The sequence below is a fragment of the Nomascus leucogenys genome, chromosome 10, assembly GCF_006542625.1.
Source record: "Nomascus leucogenys isolate Asia chromosome 10, Asia_NLE_v1, whole genome shotgun sequence".
NCBI lineage: Eukaryota > Metazoa > Chordata > Mammalia > Primates > Hylobatidae > Nomascus > Nomascus leucogenys.
Window position 1 is genome coordinate 97,624,578 of NC_044390.1, and position 17,919 is coordinate 97,642,496.

At 48.1% G+C, this 17,919-nt stretch overlaps 1 protein-coding gene across 12 annotated transcripts in view; it reads right to left on the reverse strand.

The window, feature by feature from the left end:
• Positions 1-17,919, reverse strand: part of RIMBP2 (RIMS binding protein 2) — a 322,878-nt gene that overhangs the window by 115,589 nt on the left and 189,370 nt on the right. For 11 of the 12 annotated variants that reach the window (XR_004032097.1, XM_030821681.1, XM_030821683.1 and 8 more), the window contains exons 3-4: positions 15,288-15,377; positions 4,136-4,258 (exon numbers count right to left, since the gene is read on the reverse strand). The gene's annotated coding sequence lies outside the window, so the exon portion shown is untranslated. The remainder of the gene's footprint in view (positions 1-4,135; positions 4,259-15,287; positions 15,378-17,919) is intronic. The other variant, XM_030821685.1, reaches the window with a different exon arrangement.

Consider the following 17,919-nt stretch of genomic DNA (forward strand, 5'->3'; position numbering starts at 1 on the left):
CAGGGCTGCTTCCACCCTCTGCTCAATATATATGTCTAGGGAAGCCTCCTGGACCACTCTTTTAAAGTGCCACCATCAGCAGGAACTGATTTCCTGCTCGTTTACCCAATTTATTTTTCTGCAAAGCACTTATCACTGCCTGACATTATATCACATGCATTTGACTTTTTCTTCATTGGGGAGTTGAATGTTGAGGTCTGTTTTACTAACTGCTATACCCCTGGTGCCTGCAACAGTGCCTGGTACATAGCACTCAATCAATCCTTGTGAATGAATGGTCATGCAATAAAGCAGCTCATGGCCCAGGGATGCCACGTGTGTCTCACGATATAGATCCCTGTTAAGGTGCACCGGTGTTTCCCTTTCCCTTGGTAGGGATGGTGGGGACAGGGAAATTCCCCAAAAGACAGGGTGGACTTGCAGGCGGAGTCTAGACAGACCATCATGCAGGCGGAGTCTAGTCAGACCACCCCACTTGGTTCAGACTCCAGTGCTTTTCCATGTCTTGGTATTTTAAATTCCATAGACCAGGAATGAAGGGCTCTGGAATACTACCTTTTCTCTTGTACAAGTCCCATCAAAAAGAACACAGCTGGGCACAGTGGCTCACGCCTGTAATCCTAGCACTTTGGGAGGCAAAGGCGAATGGATCACTTGAAGTCAGGAGTTCAAAACCAGCCAACATGGCAAAACCCTGTCTCCACTAAAAATACAAAAAAAAAAAAAAAAAAATCCGGGTGTGGTGGTGGGTGCCTGTAATCCCAGCTACTCGGGAGGCTAAGGCAGGAGAATCTCTTGAACACGGGAGGTGGAGGTTGCAGTGAGTTGAGATCATGCCGCTCCACTCCAGCCTGGATGACAGAGTAAGACTCCATCTAAAACAAAAAACAAAACAAAAAAAACACCAAAGAACTCTTCTTGGGTTCTTCCCATATATGGGGCAATCTAGCCTTAGCGTTCCTCCCCAATCCTCCTTGCTAATGATGCAAAAAAGGCTTGAAAACTCCATATGCCATTAGGCAATTCTTTTCCAAAGAAAGAGATGGGAAAATTGCTCCTCCATTGCTATGAAAATGTTCCTGACAACCGTTTCTTCTGTATTTTTCTGCATTCTCTAACATAACATTCCGAGTAAGAAAACCATGTCCAGCACACCATGCTTTGTTTTGCTGGGGAAGCAGTGAGCTCCCTTCCCCGAAGGAGTGAGAATTATGCAATTGTTCATATTTTCTTTTCTGTCCAGCCTCCCTGGAAACTCAGAGCCAAATGAGAATCTTGGAGTAACTATGTTCAGCCTCCAAGGTGGTATATTTTAGTTCTTTCTTCTCTTTATGCAAACATTCTACTTCCTTCATATCCCTTCATTATATTTAATGATTTTGGTAATTAGGCCTTATCCTTGGAAAGAAGCGTAATAAAAACACATTCACAGATAATGAAGTCATCAATTATCATTTTTTAAGTATGAAAATCAGGAGGGACTCAAATCAGGTTAAATATCACTGTGTGATCCATGCTGGGGGCGGGGAGGTGTCTAGTCAGTTTCAGTATTATTCTCCCACGATTGTTTTAGGAAACATTCAGCCCCAATTTCAGTCTTTTCTATTTCACTGAAAGCTTTTATATTTGGAAGGAAAACTACATCCCGTTCACAATTCAGTAAAACCCAGTGGTGGGTGTGATTTGGCGGCCCGGTCACCAGGCTCTTCACCAGGCTGGCACTTCAGCGTCTTTGTTCTGTGCAGGCAAAGGAGAGGGGCTGTGAGCCGGCCCTCAGGCACACTTAGCTGGGAATCCTGCACCACCTGACATCCTCCCAGGATGGGTCTCTGATCCCAGTAGAATCCTCTTTGGCTCTCAGCAAATCAGGTTGATTGAAACTGTGTTGAGGTTCCAATTCCACTCACATCACTGACAACAAAAGAAAAAATGCCACCAACTCAAAGGGCATGAGGTCAGAAAGGAGGGAAGATGCTGCATCGCCGGCTTTGAAGGTGGAACATGAGGCCCTAAGCAGCCCTTGCAGCTGGAAAGGCAAGGAATGAATTCTCCCCAAAGCTCAGAAAGGCATGCAGTCCTGCCAACACTCGATCATAGCCCTGTGAGGCTCATCTCAGACTTCTGACCTCCAGAACTGTAAGAGACTATGACTACGTCGCTTTAAGCCACCGAGACACTGTGGGGTCACCTGCTACAGCAGCTATAAGAAACAGATACACAGTTTCTAAGCTCAGTACCACTGACACGTGGGACCAGGTGATAATCTGCTGTAGGAGACTGATCTGCATGGATCTGCGCGTGGGAGAGGGTTTTACCTCCCTGGCCTCCCCTTCCCCAGTCATCTCAATCAAAAGTGTCCTCAGACATTGCCAAATATCCCCTGGAGGGCAAGTTGGCCCTGCTGAGAACCATCTTTCATGGCTTTTTAATCCAGCAGACTCTCCGCTAAGCTCCTTCCTCCCAGGGATTCATGGCACACCCTCCATTAAATTCACTAAGCCCTGAATGTGTGTCCCAGGCACTAAAGGCAGAGGGTTGGATAAGTCACGATGTGTGCCCTCAGAAAACTCACAGTCAGTCATCGAGGCAACTGCTTAAAGAATTACGTGGTAGCACCTCCTCTCTTGAGGGTTACGTTCTGAAAACTTAGAGCACACAGTGAGAAGCAGGACAGTGAGCTTGCTGAGAACTGCAGGACCAGCTTGGTTCACATTCAGGGCTGGTAGTCAGAGAATAGGGCATCTTTCTTTGCTAATTGAGATGGAATCATTCTTTTCTAATTGAGATGGAATCCACATGCCATAAAGGTCACCATGTTAGTGTGCAATGCCCCATGGTTTTGGCACATTCACAAAGTTCTACAGCCATTATTATCATCGAACTCAAGAAAATTTTCATCACTCCAAAAAGAACCTCATACCCCTTAGTGATCACTCCTCATCCCCATCCCCCCATCCCCCCACTGCCTCCACTGCCCCCACCACCATCCCTGGAGGGGTCACTCCTCATCCCCACCCCCACCCCCTCCACTCCTCCCACCATCATCCCTGGAGGGGTCACTCCTCATCCCTGTCCCCCACCTCCTCCCCTCCCCCCCACTATCCCTGGAGGGGGTCACTCATCCCCATCCCCCCACCGCCCCACTCCCCCCACCACCATCCCTGGAGGGGTCACTCCTCATCCCCATCCCCCACCCCCTCCACTGTCCCCCCACTATCCCTGGAGGGGTCACTTCTCACCCCCATCCCCCACCCCCTCTACTCCCCAACTATCCCTGGAGGGGGTCACTCCTCATCCTCATCCCCCACCCCCTCCACTCCCCCCACCACCATCTCTGGCAACTACCCAGATGCTCCCCTCAGAGCTCCAAACGCTTCCCCAAAGAGGCTACAGATGGAGGTGAAATCACTTCTTGATTTAAAGAGTATTTGCGGATGCAGCCTAATCCTGTTTTCTGTAATTGTGAAATGCAAATGACCCCGGTAATATATGTACTGGATCATAGAACTGGAGATGACTTTTTTTTTATTTTTGTAAAAAAATGTTTCCCAGAATGAGAATCCAATCAAATTTTAACACTTGATGAAAAAATTCATTCAGCTTAACTCAGTGGCATCAATAGCAAATCAACCCACTGGCTCACTGACTAAATATTGAAGGAGATCTCAGCTCATCAGGAATGCATGAGGAACATCCAGTTACCTGTACTCTGATAGAGCAAGGTTCTGGTTTAGCTATCCTCTTTATAACACAGGTCATTAAATGTCTGAGGAGCAGCTTAAAATTACTGAAGTTTGAAACTCACTGTAGCCACCTCTGGTCTTTAACGTAGGCAGACTCCATTTCCATTCAGGAGCGGTGTGCCTGCCACTGCACAGCTCAGCTGTGTTTAACATCCTAAGAAATGGAAATGCATAATTGGCTTTACGGGATTGCTTCCAGAAACACTGGAATTTTGTTATTTATTGCTTTTTATACCACAAAAAGGGGAAAAACAGCCCCAACATCTCTGAATGTGGATGATGGCTTCCAGAGGAGCTTTACATATCTTCTGCTCGAGGGTCCTGCAGCCCTCCTTCCTCACACTGACCTCACAAAGAGCAGAAGCGGTCCCAAATGCAGAAAGCCAGCTTACCTTCAGGACCTGTTCTAGGTTCTCCAGCTTGGCTTGGAGCTGGTGTTTCTCCTTCACGGCCAAATCGCGCTCTCTGGTCACCAGGGTGAGCGGGTGGTTGAGATGCACATACTCTGCCTTCACCTGCAAGCGTAAGGGATGGAGACAAGGAGGTTATCACAACATACCTAAGAGCTGGTATCCATTGCTTCCTCTTTAGGAGCAAAATCTTCAATTTCCTCTTAGAGGATCCTTCCCTCCCTCCTTCATCCATCACGGACTGGGTCCACTCCTACTAGGGGTCACTACACATGACCAAGGGCTGGCCAATCAGCAGACGACCTCCGTCTTCCTCCCCCCTCCCACCTCCACCACAGCCTCAGTGATTGGTTCAGGGTTGCAAATGTGTCACAGGCCTGGCCAGTCAGTGTAATCTCATCCCCCGGATGTAGTGATTGGTTGGGGAAGTCACATGACCCAATTGCATTCTGGGGGAATGAGATCTTGCACTTGTATAGGAAACTGGAAGAACTCTCCCTTTTGCCCACTGGACTTGGAAAGTTAAAGACAAAAAGCTGGAACTACTGTAGCCTTTGCCATCACGAGGGAAGAACCGATCTGAGAACACAGCCAATGAGATAAACGCAGAGAGACGCAGAGGGAAAAGCAGGATCCCCATGGCATCATTTGAGCACCCAGATCAAGCTGAGCCTGAAGCTAATTGTCTTTTCCTTTTCAGTCACTTGGACCAATAGATTGTCCTTGTTTGCTTACACCAATTTGAATCGTCTGTCCCCTGTAACCATGAGAGCCCTAACAGATACAAGTGTTTTCCCACTGTCTAAGCATATTTATTCTTGTCTAAAAATTTTACCTCATCCTAAAAGTGAATAAAAATGCCAGTGAAATTCCACATGAACTAGAATGCATTCCCCCAATAAACCCAAAAACCACATAAATTCCATTCTCAGGCCACAGCCCCCCCGGGCCAAGCTACAAGCTTATTGGGAAGGCAGGCACCATGTTCAGTCTCTCTCCTCTTTGAAACAGGTAAGGGGATGCTGTGAATGACAGAAGTCACCATGGTTCCTTTCCCATTCATTTTCACTGTGGAGGCAACATATTTTAACGCAACGGCAGCCTTGTAATTTCTTCTCCTCCTCCTCCTCTAGCGTTATGATGTGAATTATGGCTTCAATAACAGACTAACATAATGTCACGATTTTCAGCTGCAGAAGTCCTTTCTATTTCAAATACTTTCTGTACTAAGTGTTAGTTTAACCTGACAACTTCTGGGGCACCAAAAGAAAGGCAAGCACCCACTTGGCATTCCCAAATGGGAACAGGGTTACAGGAAAGCTGTTATTAAGAGGTCGTAGAGAGGTCTCATTCGAAGGAATATTTTAATGCCATTTTGCTGCAATGTGATGTTATCAGGCAACGAACTTAGAGAAATAATCCAAATGCCCCCGGTGAAAATGTCACGACCCATTTGAATGAAACCATCCTCACTTCTGAACCTCAATACCCTGGGGTGCAGGTTTCCAGAAAGCATCACTTCTTGCATCCTATTTGTTCAAGAACATTAGGACTTGGGGGTCATGCTTGAATGCCCCTAAATTCAGTCTCACACAGCAACCAGCACCATCTTTCTGAAATACCTGCCAGATCTTGCCTCTCCCTGCTTGAAACCTTCTGTGGTTTCCACAGAAATTAGAATAAAATCCAAACTCCTTGGTGGTCTAAAAGTCCTATCTACCTGCTACCCTCTTGCCACTATGCTGGGGACACCCTGGCCTCCTTCTGTCCCTTAAACAGGTCAAGCTTCTTCCCACCCCGGGGCCCCTGCACCTGCTGATTCCGTTGCTTGCAGATCTCTACCCTGCCCTGCCCCAGTCTGCTCAGGTATGGCTCCTTCTCATTAGGTGTCACCTCAGAGAGGCCTTCCCAACCCTTGCAAGGTGACGAAAGCCTTGCCTCCACCCCCCGCCTCCATGCCCCTCCCTCCCACACCACCATGCTTTGGTGTCCACGTGTGCTCGGCACTGTCCTCTGCAGCTGTTTGCCTTCTTCCTGTGGCTGCTCCTCATTGGAACAGAAGTGTCACCAGACAGAAGTTTTCTTCCGCCTTGCAATTTCCCATCATCAGAGCCCAGAGGACTGCCTGGCAGGGAGTCAGTGGTCGAGCAAGATTTTTGTACTGAATGGAATGGTGTTGAGGAAATTTCCAAGATGGAAAGGTGGCCCTGGCTCCTGGGTGGACTATTGCTGTCAGCCCTCCCAGACACAGGCCCCACCGTCATCCATCCCCCCTTTGTGTCCCAAGAGGCTCATCCTCATGGCCTGCACCCCCCGTACCATCTGGCTTCTAATCAGGCTTGCCCAGGGGAAGGCATGATCAAGAAACGATGGATCAGCATGACCCCCGGCCCCCGGCCCTCCCCACCAGCCTGCAGGGATTACCCTGAGCTGCTCCCCTTAGAAAGGCTGCTGGTGAGCCTGGCCCTTGGCTGGAGGCCTGGGAACTGGGATTTGGGGAGAATTCCTACATTCTCTAATTGATTAGGGCGGCTTACCACATCTAGGCTGCTTGAACAAGATGGTTTATGATGAACACCTTTCCTTCTGGGAGTCGGAATTTCGGTATGTGCTGGACAGAGAGTGCCCGTGTGACCAGGACCCCATAAAAACTCTGGCTGCTGAGTCTTTAATGGGCTTCCCTGACAGATGACATTTCACACACATCACAGCTTGCAGCTGCGGGTCCACTAAGCATCCTGTGTGATTCTTGGGAATCCTCTTGGGAGACGACCTGGAGAGCCTGTACCTGGTCTCCCCCGGCTTCATTCTGTGTGCCCTCTCCCTTTGCCACCGTGCTGTGTGTCCTTTTGCTGTAGTAAGTCACAGCCCTGAGGGCAGCTGCACACTGATCCCTGCAAGTCCTCCCACTGGGTGGTGGAACTCGGGTAACCCCCAACATTGTCCTTCTCTGGGGAGGGCCTCTCCCACACCCTTCTCCCTGTACCCATAGCAGGTGGCCATGGCCCCCAGCCTCTGCTGGTCTCAGACTCCCACCTCCTTTGCAGGTGTCCTGCCCGTGCCCCCTGCTGCCCCACCCCCGGCCCCGGCAACAGCACCCACACCTTTGTTAGTACTTTCTTTTCTAAACTCTGCTCCATCCTCCAGTTTGCAAGTACTGTGTATTTGCTATTGTGACCCTGATGGGTAAAATCTCCAAAAAAAAAAAAAATTAGCAGCCCAGAAGCAACATGATGGCTCAGAGGCTCCCTACATGAGGAGTTTCTAGTTTGGGGAGGAATCGATTCAGACTCATGTTTCACAGAGAAGCCAACTTGGGTTTCAGGCTCCATGTGCAGAACCCAGCATGAAGATGCATTTATTATCCAGCTTTTTATAAGAGCACTGGACAGTCAGGAATTACCCTCTAAGGGGCAGCATCCAGTGCTTTGGTCAAGAACACACAACCTCCAACCTGCAGACAGGCTGCCATTCCAGTGTGAACCTGGAAAGAAATTACCGAGCACCAGAATGCATTCTCCCACAGGTACGTTACAAACAGCGGCCAGAAGCTACAGTCCAGCTGGCCCCTAAGTCCTATTTGTCCCACGATAGAGCTAAAAGGAGCTAAATTTAACACAGAAGAGCGGAAACACTGTGTTTCTGCAGTGGAAAATAGGGTGGCAATTGCAGTGACTTAACAGAAGGCAATAATATTGGGAGAACGAATGGGTCTGTTGACCTTGAGGTGATGCTCATAAGCAAAGTAAAAGAAAAGAAGTTCTTGGAGGAAGGTAAAGAGTCCAGGCAGAGTCCATGGAGGACCTCGGGGGCAAGCCAATGACATTTACTCTTTCTTTTTATTTCGAGATGGAGTCTCGCTCTGTCACCCGGGCTGGGGTGCAGTGATGCGATCTCGGCTCACTGCAACCTCCACCTCCCGAGTTCAAGGGATTCTCATGCCTCAGCCTCCCAAGTAGCTGGGGTTACAGGTGCACACCACCATGCCTGGCTAATTTTTGCATTTTTAGGAGATACAAGGTTTTGTCATGTTGGCCAGGCTGGTCTTGAACTCCTGACCAAGTGATCTGCCCACCTCGGCCTCCCGAAGTGCTGGAATTACAGATGTGAACCACCTCGCCCGGCCAATATTTACTCTTTCGTGGACCTCATCTCATGCCACAATTATGGTTTTGCATTTCTTTGACTTAAAATTCCCCATAGTGTCATCTTTTTGTTTACCAGAATGATGAAGGCCACGGCTCTGGTTCGCAACAGGGAGGAGAGGGTGTGTGGACAAGGAGAGGGGAGGGAGAACCGAAGAGACTGATTTCCTGGATGTATAATGGCTGAATTACGGCCCCACACAAAGATGTCCACATCCAAATTCCTAAAGTCTGTGAATACATCACTTTTTGCGGCAGAACGGACCCTGAAGATGGGATTGCGTGGAGGGTCCTGAGAGTGGGAGAGCACCAGGGTTATCCAGATGGGCTCTAAGTAACCACAGTGTCCTTATCAGGAAAAGCAGAGTCAGAGACGAAAAAGAGAGAGCTCGGATGATGCTCTGCTGCCAGCTTTGAAGATCAGGGAAGGAAGCCAAAAAAACGCAAGAGGAGAGACTCTCCCCCAGAGCCTCAGGAAAGGACACAGGCCTGCTGACATCTTGACTTTAGGACTTAAGACCTCCAGAGCGGTGAGACACGATGGCGTGCTTGTGGGAATTTGTCACAGCAGCAATAGGCGACTGATGCGGAAATCAGCTAGACAGCAGTCCTCATTACCCCGAGCACACGTCAAATTGTCACTCTACACCAACAACTGGCATCTGTCCCTGGAAAGCCCAAAGCCCCAGTGAGCTGGGCCCCACCCCTCCCTATTCCCCCAAGTCAAGGTTTGTTACCACTTCTACTGGTGCAGCCCCCAGGGCTTCAGTCGCCCCGCTGGCTCCCCTAACCCTGCCTGCACCTCCCTAAGAATGCTTGGCAACCCTCCTCAATTGCTTTTGGGGTATGTGCCATCTCTCTCCTGCTGGGACCAGACTGAGACCGTCTGTGACATGGTTCTGATGAGCCTGGAGCAGAAATCTCTAGAGGACAATGACTTTCATGAAACAGAGCTTCGTGAGAAAAGCTTCAGCCCCTCTTCCTCCCACCACAGTGGGGATGCGATCCTTCGAGATGGAATACCACCTGTCTCGGTGTCATGGAAGCCACCTTCCACACACGTCTCTGCTGGACAGGAGCCCCCAGGCCCTCGCTCCTTCTCCAGGCAGCTGCCTCTGGCCGGGGTCACCACCTCTGGGCTTCCTGAGCACAACAGTGCCCCTCGTGTGAAACCCACCAAGCTCAGGCCTCTGTGAGGGGCAGCTGGAAATAACCCCCCCTGATAAACCTGGAGAAGGGGGCATTCTCTAATTCAGCAGCCACTGATCCCACGTGGATAGAGAACTGATGCCACTAAATTAAAACACGATAAATATTGGCTCAAATGGGCACCTGGGGCCAGTAGCCCAGAAGAGAGCCTGGCAGTTTCTTCTCTGCCTGGTTGGGCTTTGCAGCCCAGCTCATGCCAGGAGTCTTGGTGGATGGGTCATTGGTTGACAAATGCCCTGGCCTCTGGCTGAGCACAATATAGGGGTGCCGGGATCCCTGGCACATCGAGGTCTCTGCCTCAAAGTCCATCACTTTTTTTTTTTCTTGAGAGAGCCTCGCTCTGTCGCCCAGGCTGGAGTGCAGTGGTGTGATCTCGGCTCACTGCAACCTTCACCTCCCGGGTTCAAGTGATTCTCATGCCTTAGCCTCCTGAGTAGCTGGGATTACAGGCGCACTCCACCACGCCCAGCCAATTTTTGTATTTTCAGTAGAGACGGGGTTTCTCCATGTTGGCCAGGCTGGTCTCAAACTCCTGACCTCAGGTGATCCACCTGCCTCGGCCTCCCAAAGTGCTGGGATTACAGGCGTGAGCCACCGCTCCTGGACTGGGTCCCTGTCCCATTGCTCTTGGACTAGAACAGTCTCCTGGATGTTCTCAAGGGCCAAATCAGTCTCCTACTAAAGGAGAAAGTAGACTCAGAGTGACAAAGAAGACGCAGAGATTTTCACTAGACCCATAACCAAAGACAAAATGTCCTAGATGTTCGAGGTTAGGCGCCCAGGCAACTCTTCCTTTGTCCTGATTAAATGCAGGTGAAGAACAGTTCCCTCTCACGAGATTTTTTTAGAGAACAATATTCAGCTGCAACCCTGGTTTGCACACTCACCTTTCAGTCAAAAACTAAGCCTCACGAATCCCAAATGTCTATGTGTGTCATCCTTTTAAACTTTCATAATTTTTTTTACTAGAAAAAAATGTTTAAAGAGGGAAATTGCTAGTAAGTTGCATGGTTGCCATTTCATACCAGTGTTGCCTAGCTGTGCCTATACTTCTACAACCTTTTGGGTTTCTGGCCAGCAGGTAAGAGGATTCCCTAGGTTGTAGGAAATTCTGACCCATGCTACAGCATGTGGTCACAGGTCATGAACTTAATGACCTACTAGTACCCAGCTCCAGAATGTCAGGTACTAACAGGGTTTGAGTGATTCTCCAATTTGTGTGCTCACCACACACAAACACAACAGCACATTAACAACCCTGGGTATCAGATCCAGACACTGGACTGGATTTTATTCTCTAAAAAAATCTCGTAAGAGTGAACTGTTCTTCACTTAGATCCAGACACTGGACTCATTTCTATTTCAAAATAGGTTCTTGTGGCAGCAACAGTGGCACCAGGTGGAAGAGAAGCTGGAAATATTCGGCATCAGATACTCAATGTGACGAAAACCTTGAACCTCAGAACTGCTACAGGAACAGTGGCCCAGTGCGGGGAGGAGGGAGCTTAACAGGCACCTCCTAACCCAAACAGAGAAGAAATTTCAATTATTTTTTCTGAAATCAACAAAAGGTTAGCTTTGCAGCTTCAAAGGCATCAAGCATATTCTTTGCACTATGTCTTGGATCCCAGCTCATCAGTTTCCTCCCACAAGGCTGCCTGCCTAAGAGAATTCAACACTCCAGACAGCCCAATACCACAGTTTGCACCTAAGAACCAATCATTTCCACACAGGGAAAAATGCTGACAATGCAGTCTCTTTGCATTCATAATTAAGAGCTCTGAGAATTAATTTCCATCTCTTAATCAGTGCTACTGAAAAGCATTTTGCAATTCCAAGCAAGAATCAGATAGGGGAATTGCTGATCCCCAAGTGTCTCCAGGGATCCAGAAGGGTGCTGGCGTTTCTGCAGGTTTGCGTTGACAAGCCTACCCACGAGTCTGGAGGGACAGTTGAATGCTTCCATCAGCACAAACTCGCCCCCACACCGTCAGCCTCCCCAGCTACCACAAAGATGCTTGGCCCAAGAGACAGTCTCTGGGGACTGCCACTCCCTCAGTGCCTCCCATGCAGGTAGCCGGCCCCTAGGCACTTGGAAGCAAAGCCAAGCTCCGCAAAGCAGGCTGCAGGACAGACCTGGGGTGCCCCTGCTGCCTCTCTCAAAGCACTGCTATTCCTGCCCACGCCGGGTGAGCTGCTGGGCTCCCTCAGACACCCATGAGAAGCAGAAGCAAAGGCCAGCTCATTTCCTGTGCCTTGCAGCCTTGTTTAAAAGGCCAAGCTGAGAAGACAGCAGGGGGAGAAATTCAAACCCCAAGCGAACAAACAAAGCGGTTTGAATCCTGCGGGAGCAGGGATGTCAAGCTGCACCACCAGCCATCCAGGAAAGGAGACCTTTGCCTCCGTTGTGAGGGCTAAGCGCTGGGACCCCCACCTCCGCCGGCCCTTGCTGGCCTGGTCAATGCCTGCAGGGCTCAGCTTCAGCACCCCCGTCCCACGACAGCTGGCATTGCCTCTCCAGGTGCAGCAGCCCAGCTCAGCAGCGGAACGTGTACACATGCAGCTATTTTAGTCATAGGAAGAAAGCCATCCCAGGATCCAACCTCCCTGCGCCCAGCTCCCCACCAGCCCTGTCATCAGCCTGGACTGGAGGCCTGAAACACCCCCATCTTTTTTATATTTTTCCTCCTATTTGAAGAAAAATACTCCTGGCCTAAGAAAGTCACTAAAGCCTTATGATGCATTCAGACCTCAGTGTGAGTTTATCAGAGCCTTTCCTGCAAGTGTAGGTTTGGAAAGTGGGGGCTGGTGGAAAAATGGGGAAAGCATACTAATTGGAGGGTCAGGATATATTAAAACACACTTTTTTTTGAGACAGTCTCGCTCTGTCACCCAGGCTGGAGTGCAGTGGCGTGATCTCAGCTCACTGCAAGCTCCGCCTCCCAGGTTCATGCCATTCTCCTGCCTCAGCCTCCAGAGTAGCTGGGACTATAGGTGCCCACTACCATGCCTGGCTAATTTTTTGTATTTTTAGTGGAGACGGTGTTTCACCGTGTTAGCCAGGATGGTCTCGATCTCCTGACCTCATGATCCACCCGCCTCGGCCTCCCAAAATGCTGGAATTACAGGAGTGAGTCACCGTGCCCGGCCTAAAACACACCTTTTTAAGAAAAATTATGATAAAATACACATTACATAAAATTTAGCATCTTAACTATTTTACATGTAGGTACTTCAGTGGCATTAAGGACATTCACACTGTTCTACAACCATCACCACCACCCATCTCCAGAACTCTCTTCCTCTTCCCCAACTGAAACTCTGTCCTCATTAAACAGCACCTCCCTATCCCCCCTCTACCCAGCCCCTGGCACCTCCATTCTACTCTTTGTCTCTATGGCTCTGATGACTCTAGGAACCTCATATAAGTGGAATCAAACAGTGTTTGCCCTCTGGGACTGGCTTATTCCCTTACCAAAATGTCCCCAAGGTTCATCCATGCAGTAGTGTGTGTCAGAGTTTCCTTCCTTTTCAAGGGTCAGTAATATTCCATGTACACATATGCCACATGTTGTTTATTCACTCATCCATCAATGGAAATGTGGGTTATTTCCACCTTTTGGCTACTATAAATTTCTAACATGTACATATATCTATTTGAGACCCTCCTTTTCAATTTTGTTTTTTGAGACTGTTTCGCTCTATTGCCCAGGCTGGAGTGCAATGGCACGATCTCGACTCACTGAAACCTCAACCTCCCAGGTTCAAACGATTCTCCTGCCTCAGCCTCCCAAGTAGCTGGGATTACAGGCATGCACCACCATGCCTGGCTAATTTTTGTATTTTTAGTAGAGATGGGGTTTTGCCATGTTAGCCAGGCTGGTCTCCAACTTCTGACCTCAGGTGATCCACCCGCCTCAGCCTCTCAAAGTGCTGGGATTACAGGTATGAGCCACCACGCCTGACTGCCTTTTCAATTCTTATACCAGGATTGGGATTTCTGGATCATACACAATTTTATTTTTAATTTTTCGAGGGACTTACATACTGTTTTCTATAGTGGTTGCACCATTTTACATTCCCAGCAACAATGTGCAGGATTCCAGTTTCCCTACATCCTCATCAACACTTGTAATTTCCTGAAAAACATACCTTTAAAAAATGGCCAAACAAGAAAGCAAGAAAGTGTCAAATCAAGACACCTGTAATTTTTATATTTAATCACTAGAACTCAGTTATTCCTTGAAATATGCATTGGCAAAGCTGCAAAATTAACAGCTTACAACAACCCATCATTCAATAGATGTTGACTAAGCACCTACTATGCATCCTTTGAAGGTACAGGAGAGACAGTCATGGATGTGACAGCAAAGCTCTCTGCAATCCCAAGCCCACATTCTCATAGGAGACAGACAAACACATAAGTGAAGACCCGTGATAGACTAAGATAGCAAGAAAAGATACAAAGACCATGAAAACAGGTGTTGTCACATACAGAAAAAAGGGATGGAGAGAGGGCCGTTAGAGCCACGAATCCTCACCAGGAGGTACGCGTAACCTGAGTCTTGAAAGGCAAGAAGCTCCCAGCTGTTGAAGATGATGGAGTGGAGTGTTCTAAGCAGAAACAACCATCAAATGCTGAGACAAGCTTAGGGATCCAAGGAACAAAAGTCAGTCAGAGGTGGACGTGAGGTAGCAAGATGGACAGGATGGCAGCCACAGGGAAAAGCCTCAGTTTTATTTATGGAAGGCATTGGAAGGGTCAGAAGATTGCATGATCCAGAGGGCATCACAAGATCACTCCAGTTGCCATAGGGAAAAGACCACAGGATGACAAGGGAGCTAGACAGGCCAGTTAGGAAATGGCTTTAGCATCTGGGAAAGAGAAGATGACCACAGTGGAGAGGAGGGGAGGAGAGCTGGGGCACGTCTGGGGCTGAGGTGGCTGGTTGGTGTGCTCCATGGTTTGAATGCATCCCCCAAATTTCATGTGTGCGAAACTTAATCCTCAACAGGGCAGTACTGAGAGGTGGAGCCTTTAAGAGGTGACTGAATCATGAGGACTCTGCCCTCATGAATGGATAGGTCCATTCATGGATTAATGGATTAATGTGTTAATGGACCAATGGGTTATCAGGGGAGTGGAACGGCTGGCTTAATAAGAAGAGGAAGAGAGCCCTGAGCTGGTATGTGAGCACACTCAGCCCCCTTGCCACGGGATGCCCTATATCACCTTGGGACCCTGCAGAGTCCTCATCAGCAAGAAGGTCCTCACAAGATGCAGCCCCTCAACCTTAGATTCTCAGACTCCATAGCTTAAGAAATAGATTCCTTTTCTTTATAAAGCACCAAGCTTCAGGTATTCTGTTATAAGCAACAGAAAACAGACTCAAGCAGGGAGTTAGATTCAGATGAAGAAAGAGCAGCACCCAGGAGGCACCATCATGGAGGCTCAGGCAACCAGGAGTGGCCACACCATTTACTGGGGAGAAAGTGGTTTGGGAGAATGGGCACCAATGGGTTTGTTCTGCCTTGCTGTTAAAGACACAGGTGCCTAATAGACTTCCAAGCAGAGATAACCAGCAGACAGTGGATGAGACATCACTGGGTGCCTCACGTGCTGGTCATGTGAAGAAGTGAGAGAGACCTGGCTCAGCCTCTCAGGCCACCTTCACATTGGTGTTCAGTGATTCTTCCCTGCCCCTTCCCAATTGTTCCTCCCTGGCCCAGCGCCCTCCCTCCAAGGCCCCAGATGGTCTGTGGACAGTGGTATCAGCTACCTTGTCATGCTGCCAGGCCCTTGTGGGAAGGCCTGCATGATGGGATCTCAGGCGATACTCTCCCTGGGTGGCATCCTTCAGTTCATTTTCCTAGGACAAAAGGAAAGGACATGTGAGATGGTGCCCCCGTGTTTAGAGACTTGGTAGAGTGCAGTGGTTAGGAGCTCCGATGTGGAAATGAGACCCAAGGTTGGGCACTGATTCTGCAATCCATAAGCTGTGTATGAGTTGGGACTGATTTCTCTCTTTTTTCCAAACCATAAGTTTCCAAATCTACAAAAGGCAATCATGTTATATTTTACGATGATTAGAATATAATACAATAATACGTATTAATCACTTAATGTCTGTGTCCTAAAAAAGCAACAGAACTTCTCGCCAATTGGAGTTGTTAATAAGCTTTAACCCATCCCTTTTCCCATGAACACTGCTCCAAACATACAGCCACAATAGAGACAGAAAGTTTAAAAATACTTAGCCACTCAAAAATAAGATAAAGCTTTCTAAGGACTAAATGGCTAGAACACAATGTGGTGAGTGGAACTTCTGGAATCTTCTAGATTCGAGTCCAAAAATAGGCAGGGAGAATTAAGAGTCCAGCTTTTTCAAGATATCCAAGATTCAATGTATTCCACATAAGACAAGAGACATGAACTAAGGTCACCACATGACCCGAGGCAACAGTTAAGCCCCCAAAGAAAGCTGAAAATAACCCATCACCTCTGCCTAGAGCCAGAGCTTTTATGGGGTCATGCACCTAGAGAGGCAAGAGGGAGAAGACCCATTTTTAGGCTCAGTTTTAGGACTTGTCTTACTCTCTACTATCACCATGGCACAGGATCTCGGAGCTGCCAATAATAAAATCTAATTCAAGACTGAGAGCACCTAGGATGTGGTACAGTAACTACAAATAGGTAAGACAGGGAGTGTGAGCACAGAAATGGGATTAAGAATCTCTCATTCAAGATGAGTCTGAAAAGAGAAATTCCAGAACACATAAAGAGAACTAACCCTACTAAAGAGATCCCACAAAATTAATAATCAGGATGAATTTACTCCAGAGGAAATAAAAATAATAAAGCAACCTGAAAAGGACTTCAATAAGTTGAGAATCCTAAAAGAAGGAATGACATCCATTCCAAAAGGAAGACAAGCAGAAGGGATAATCAATCACTCACAGTGGAAGGCAGCTGGAACCACACCAGCTACCAGCTGTCAGGCTGAGAACTTCTCTTTTTCCCAATTGTTCAAGTTTGTTCTCTGTTCACACCCTAAATGAATTAATACTGGTGGGACACCCACATCTTGAATTGATCTGGTTCATCTCTGTTACAGTATTTCGAGTGCTCAGAGTCTAGGCTCCATTCACACATCAGAAAAGCAGCAAGAAATCATGTGGTTTCAACACTTCCCACTAGGAAAGAGGCTCCTCCTGGCCATTTTCGGCTTCCATTTTTCAGTCAACCTTCCTTTTTCCTTAGCCACAGTCATAATGAGCTCCGCTACTCCCTGGTAGCTACATTTTCACAGCAATAAAACACAGCGAAGGAACCCAAACATAAAAGATGGTGGTGCTTTGTTCTGGGAAACAATGATCCCCCAACCTTAGGGAAAGTGATTGATAATGGAGCAATTCCCTTCTGTCTTCTGAGATAGTCTGGAGAGCATAACATTTATTGTTGCCTTTCTCAAGTAAAACAGATCACAATGTAGTCCCACACTGGTTGCTTGAGAGAACTGCAGACTCTTCAGCATGTTCCACATGGGGGAATCCCTGGAGGTCTTAAGGGGATGGAATGGGTGTACTAATTGAAACACCTGGCTGCTGACCTCAGAGGCCGACATGCCCCAAGGTAAACTAAGGCAGCAATAGCTCAGAGAATTTGAGAACAAGAGACACTTGAAATAGGGGTTAGATTATGGGTTCTGAGGTCAACTTGCCTAAATACAAATGGGAGCTCTCCTTAAATGTGACCTTGGACAAGCTGCCTGGCCTCCCTGCACTCTCTGTGACTTAAGCTGTAACCCTAGCAGATGTTGTGAGCATTCAAGGACATCAATCTCATGGAACACAGAGCACATCTTACTGCACAGGGTCAAGGCTCAAACAAGTGGCCCCTTCCCTCCTGAAGGCATTGCAATGACTGCCTGCCTCTTCCATGTTCTGCCACCACACAGCCACCTGGTTCACGCCATCCGCCTCTCTCTGCATCACATTTAGGAAGAGTGAATTGCAAGAAAGGAGCACGGGGAAGATAAACAAGGCTGGTCTTTCACCCAATTTTCTGGTGGTTATAGAAATGCTTACATCTATTTATTTTATTTATATTCCATCTTAGTGATTCAAGGTCAGTTGCTTATCCTGATGAAATGAAATCAATCTTTTCAGGAAAAAAGCTCAGGATCTAAATCCTGTCCAGGAAACACCAACCCATGATATCCCCATGCAAAGGGAGAGAAACATCTTCATCTCTTTCCAGTGTAGCTTCCCAAATTGGTCCAAGCGTGATTAGGCACTTCAGATACCACTTACTATACTGGGCACACCCTACCCTAAAAAAGCCAGTCCAGCACTCTGGGAGGCCGAGGCGGGCGGATCACCTGAGGTCAGGAGTTCAAGACCAGCCTGGCC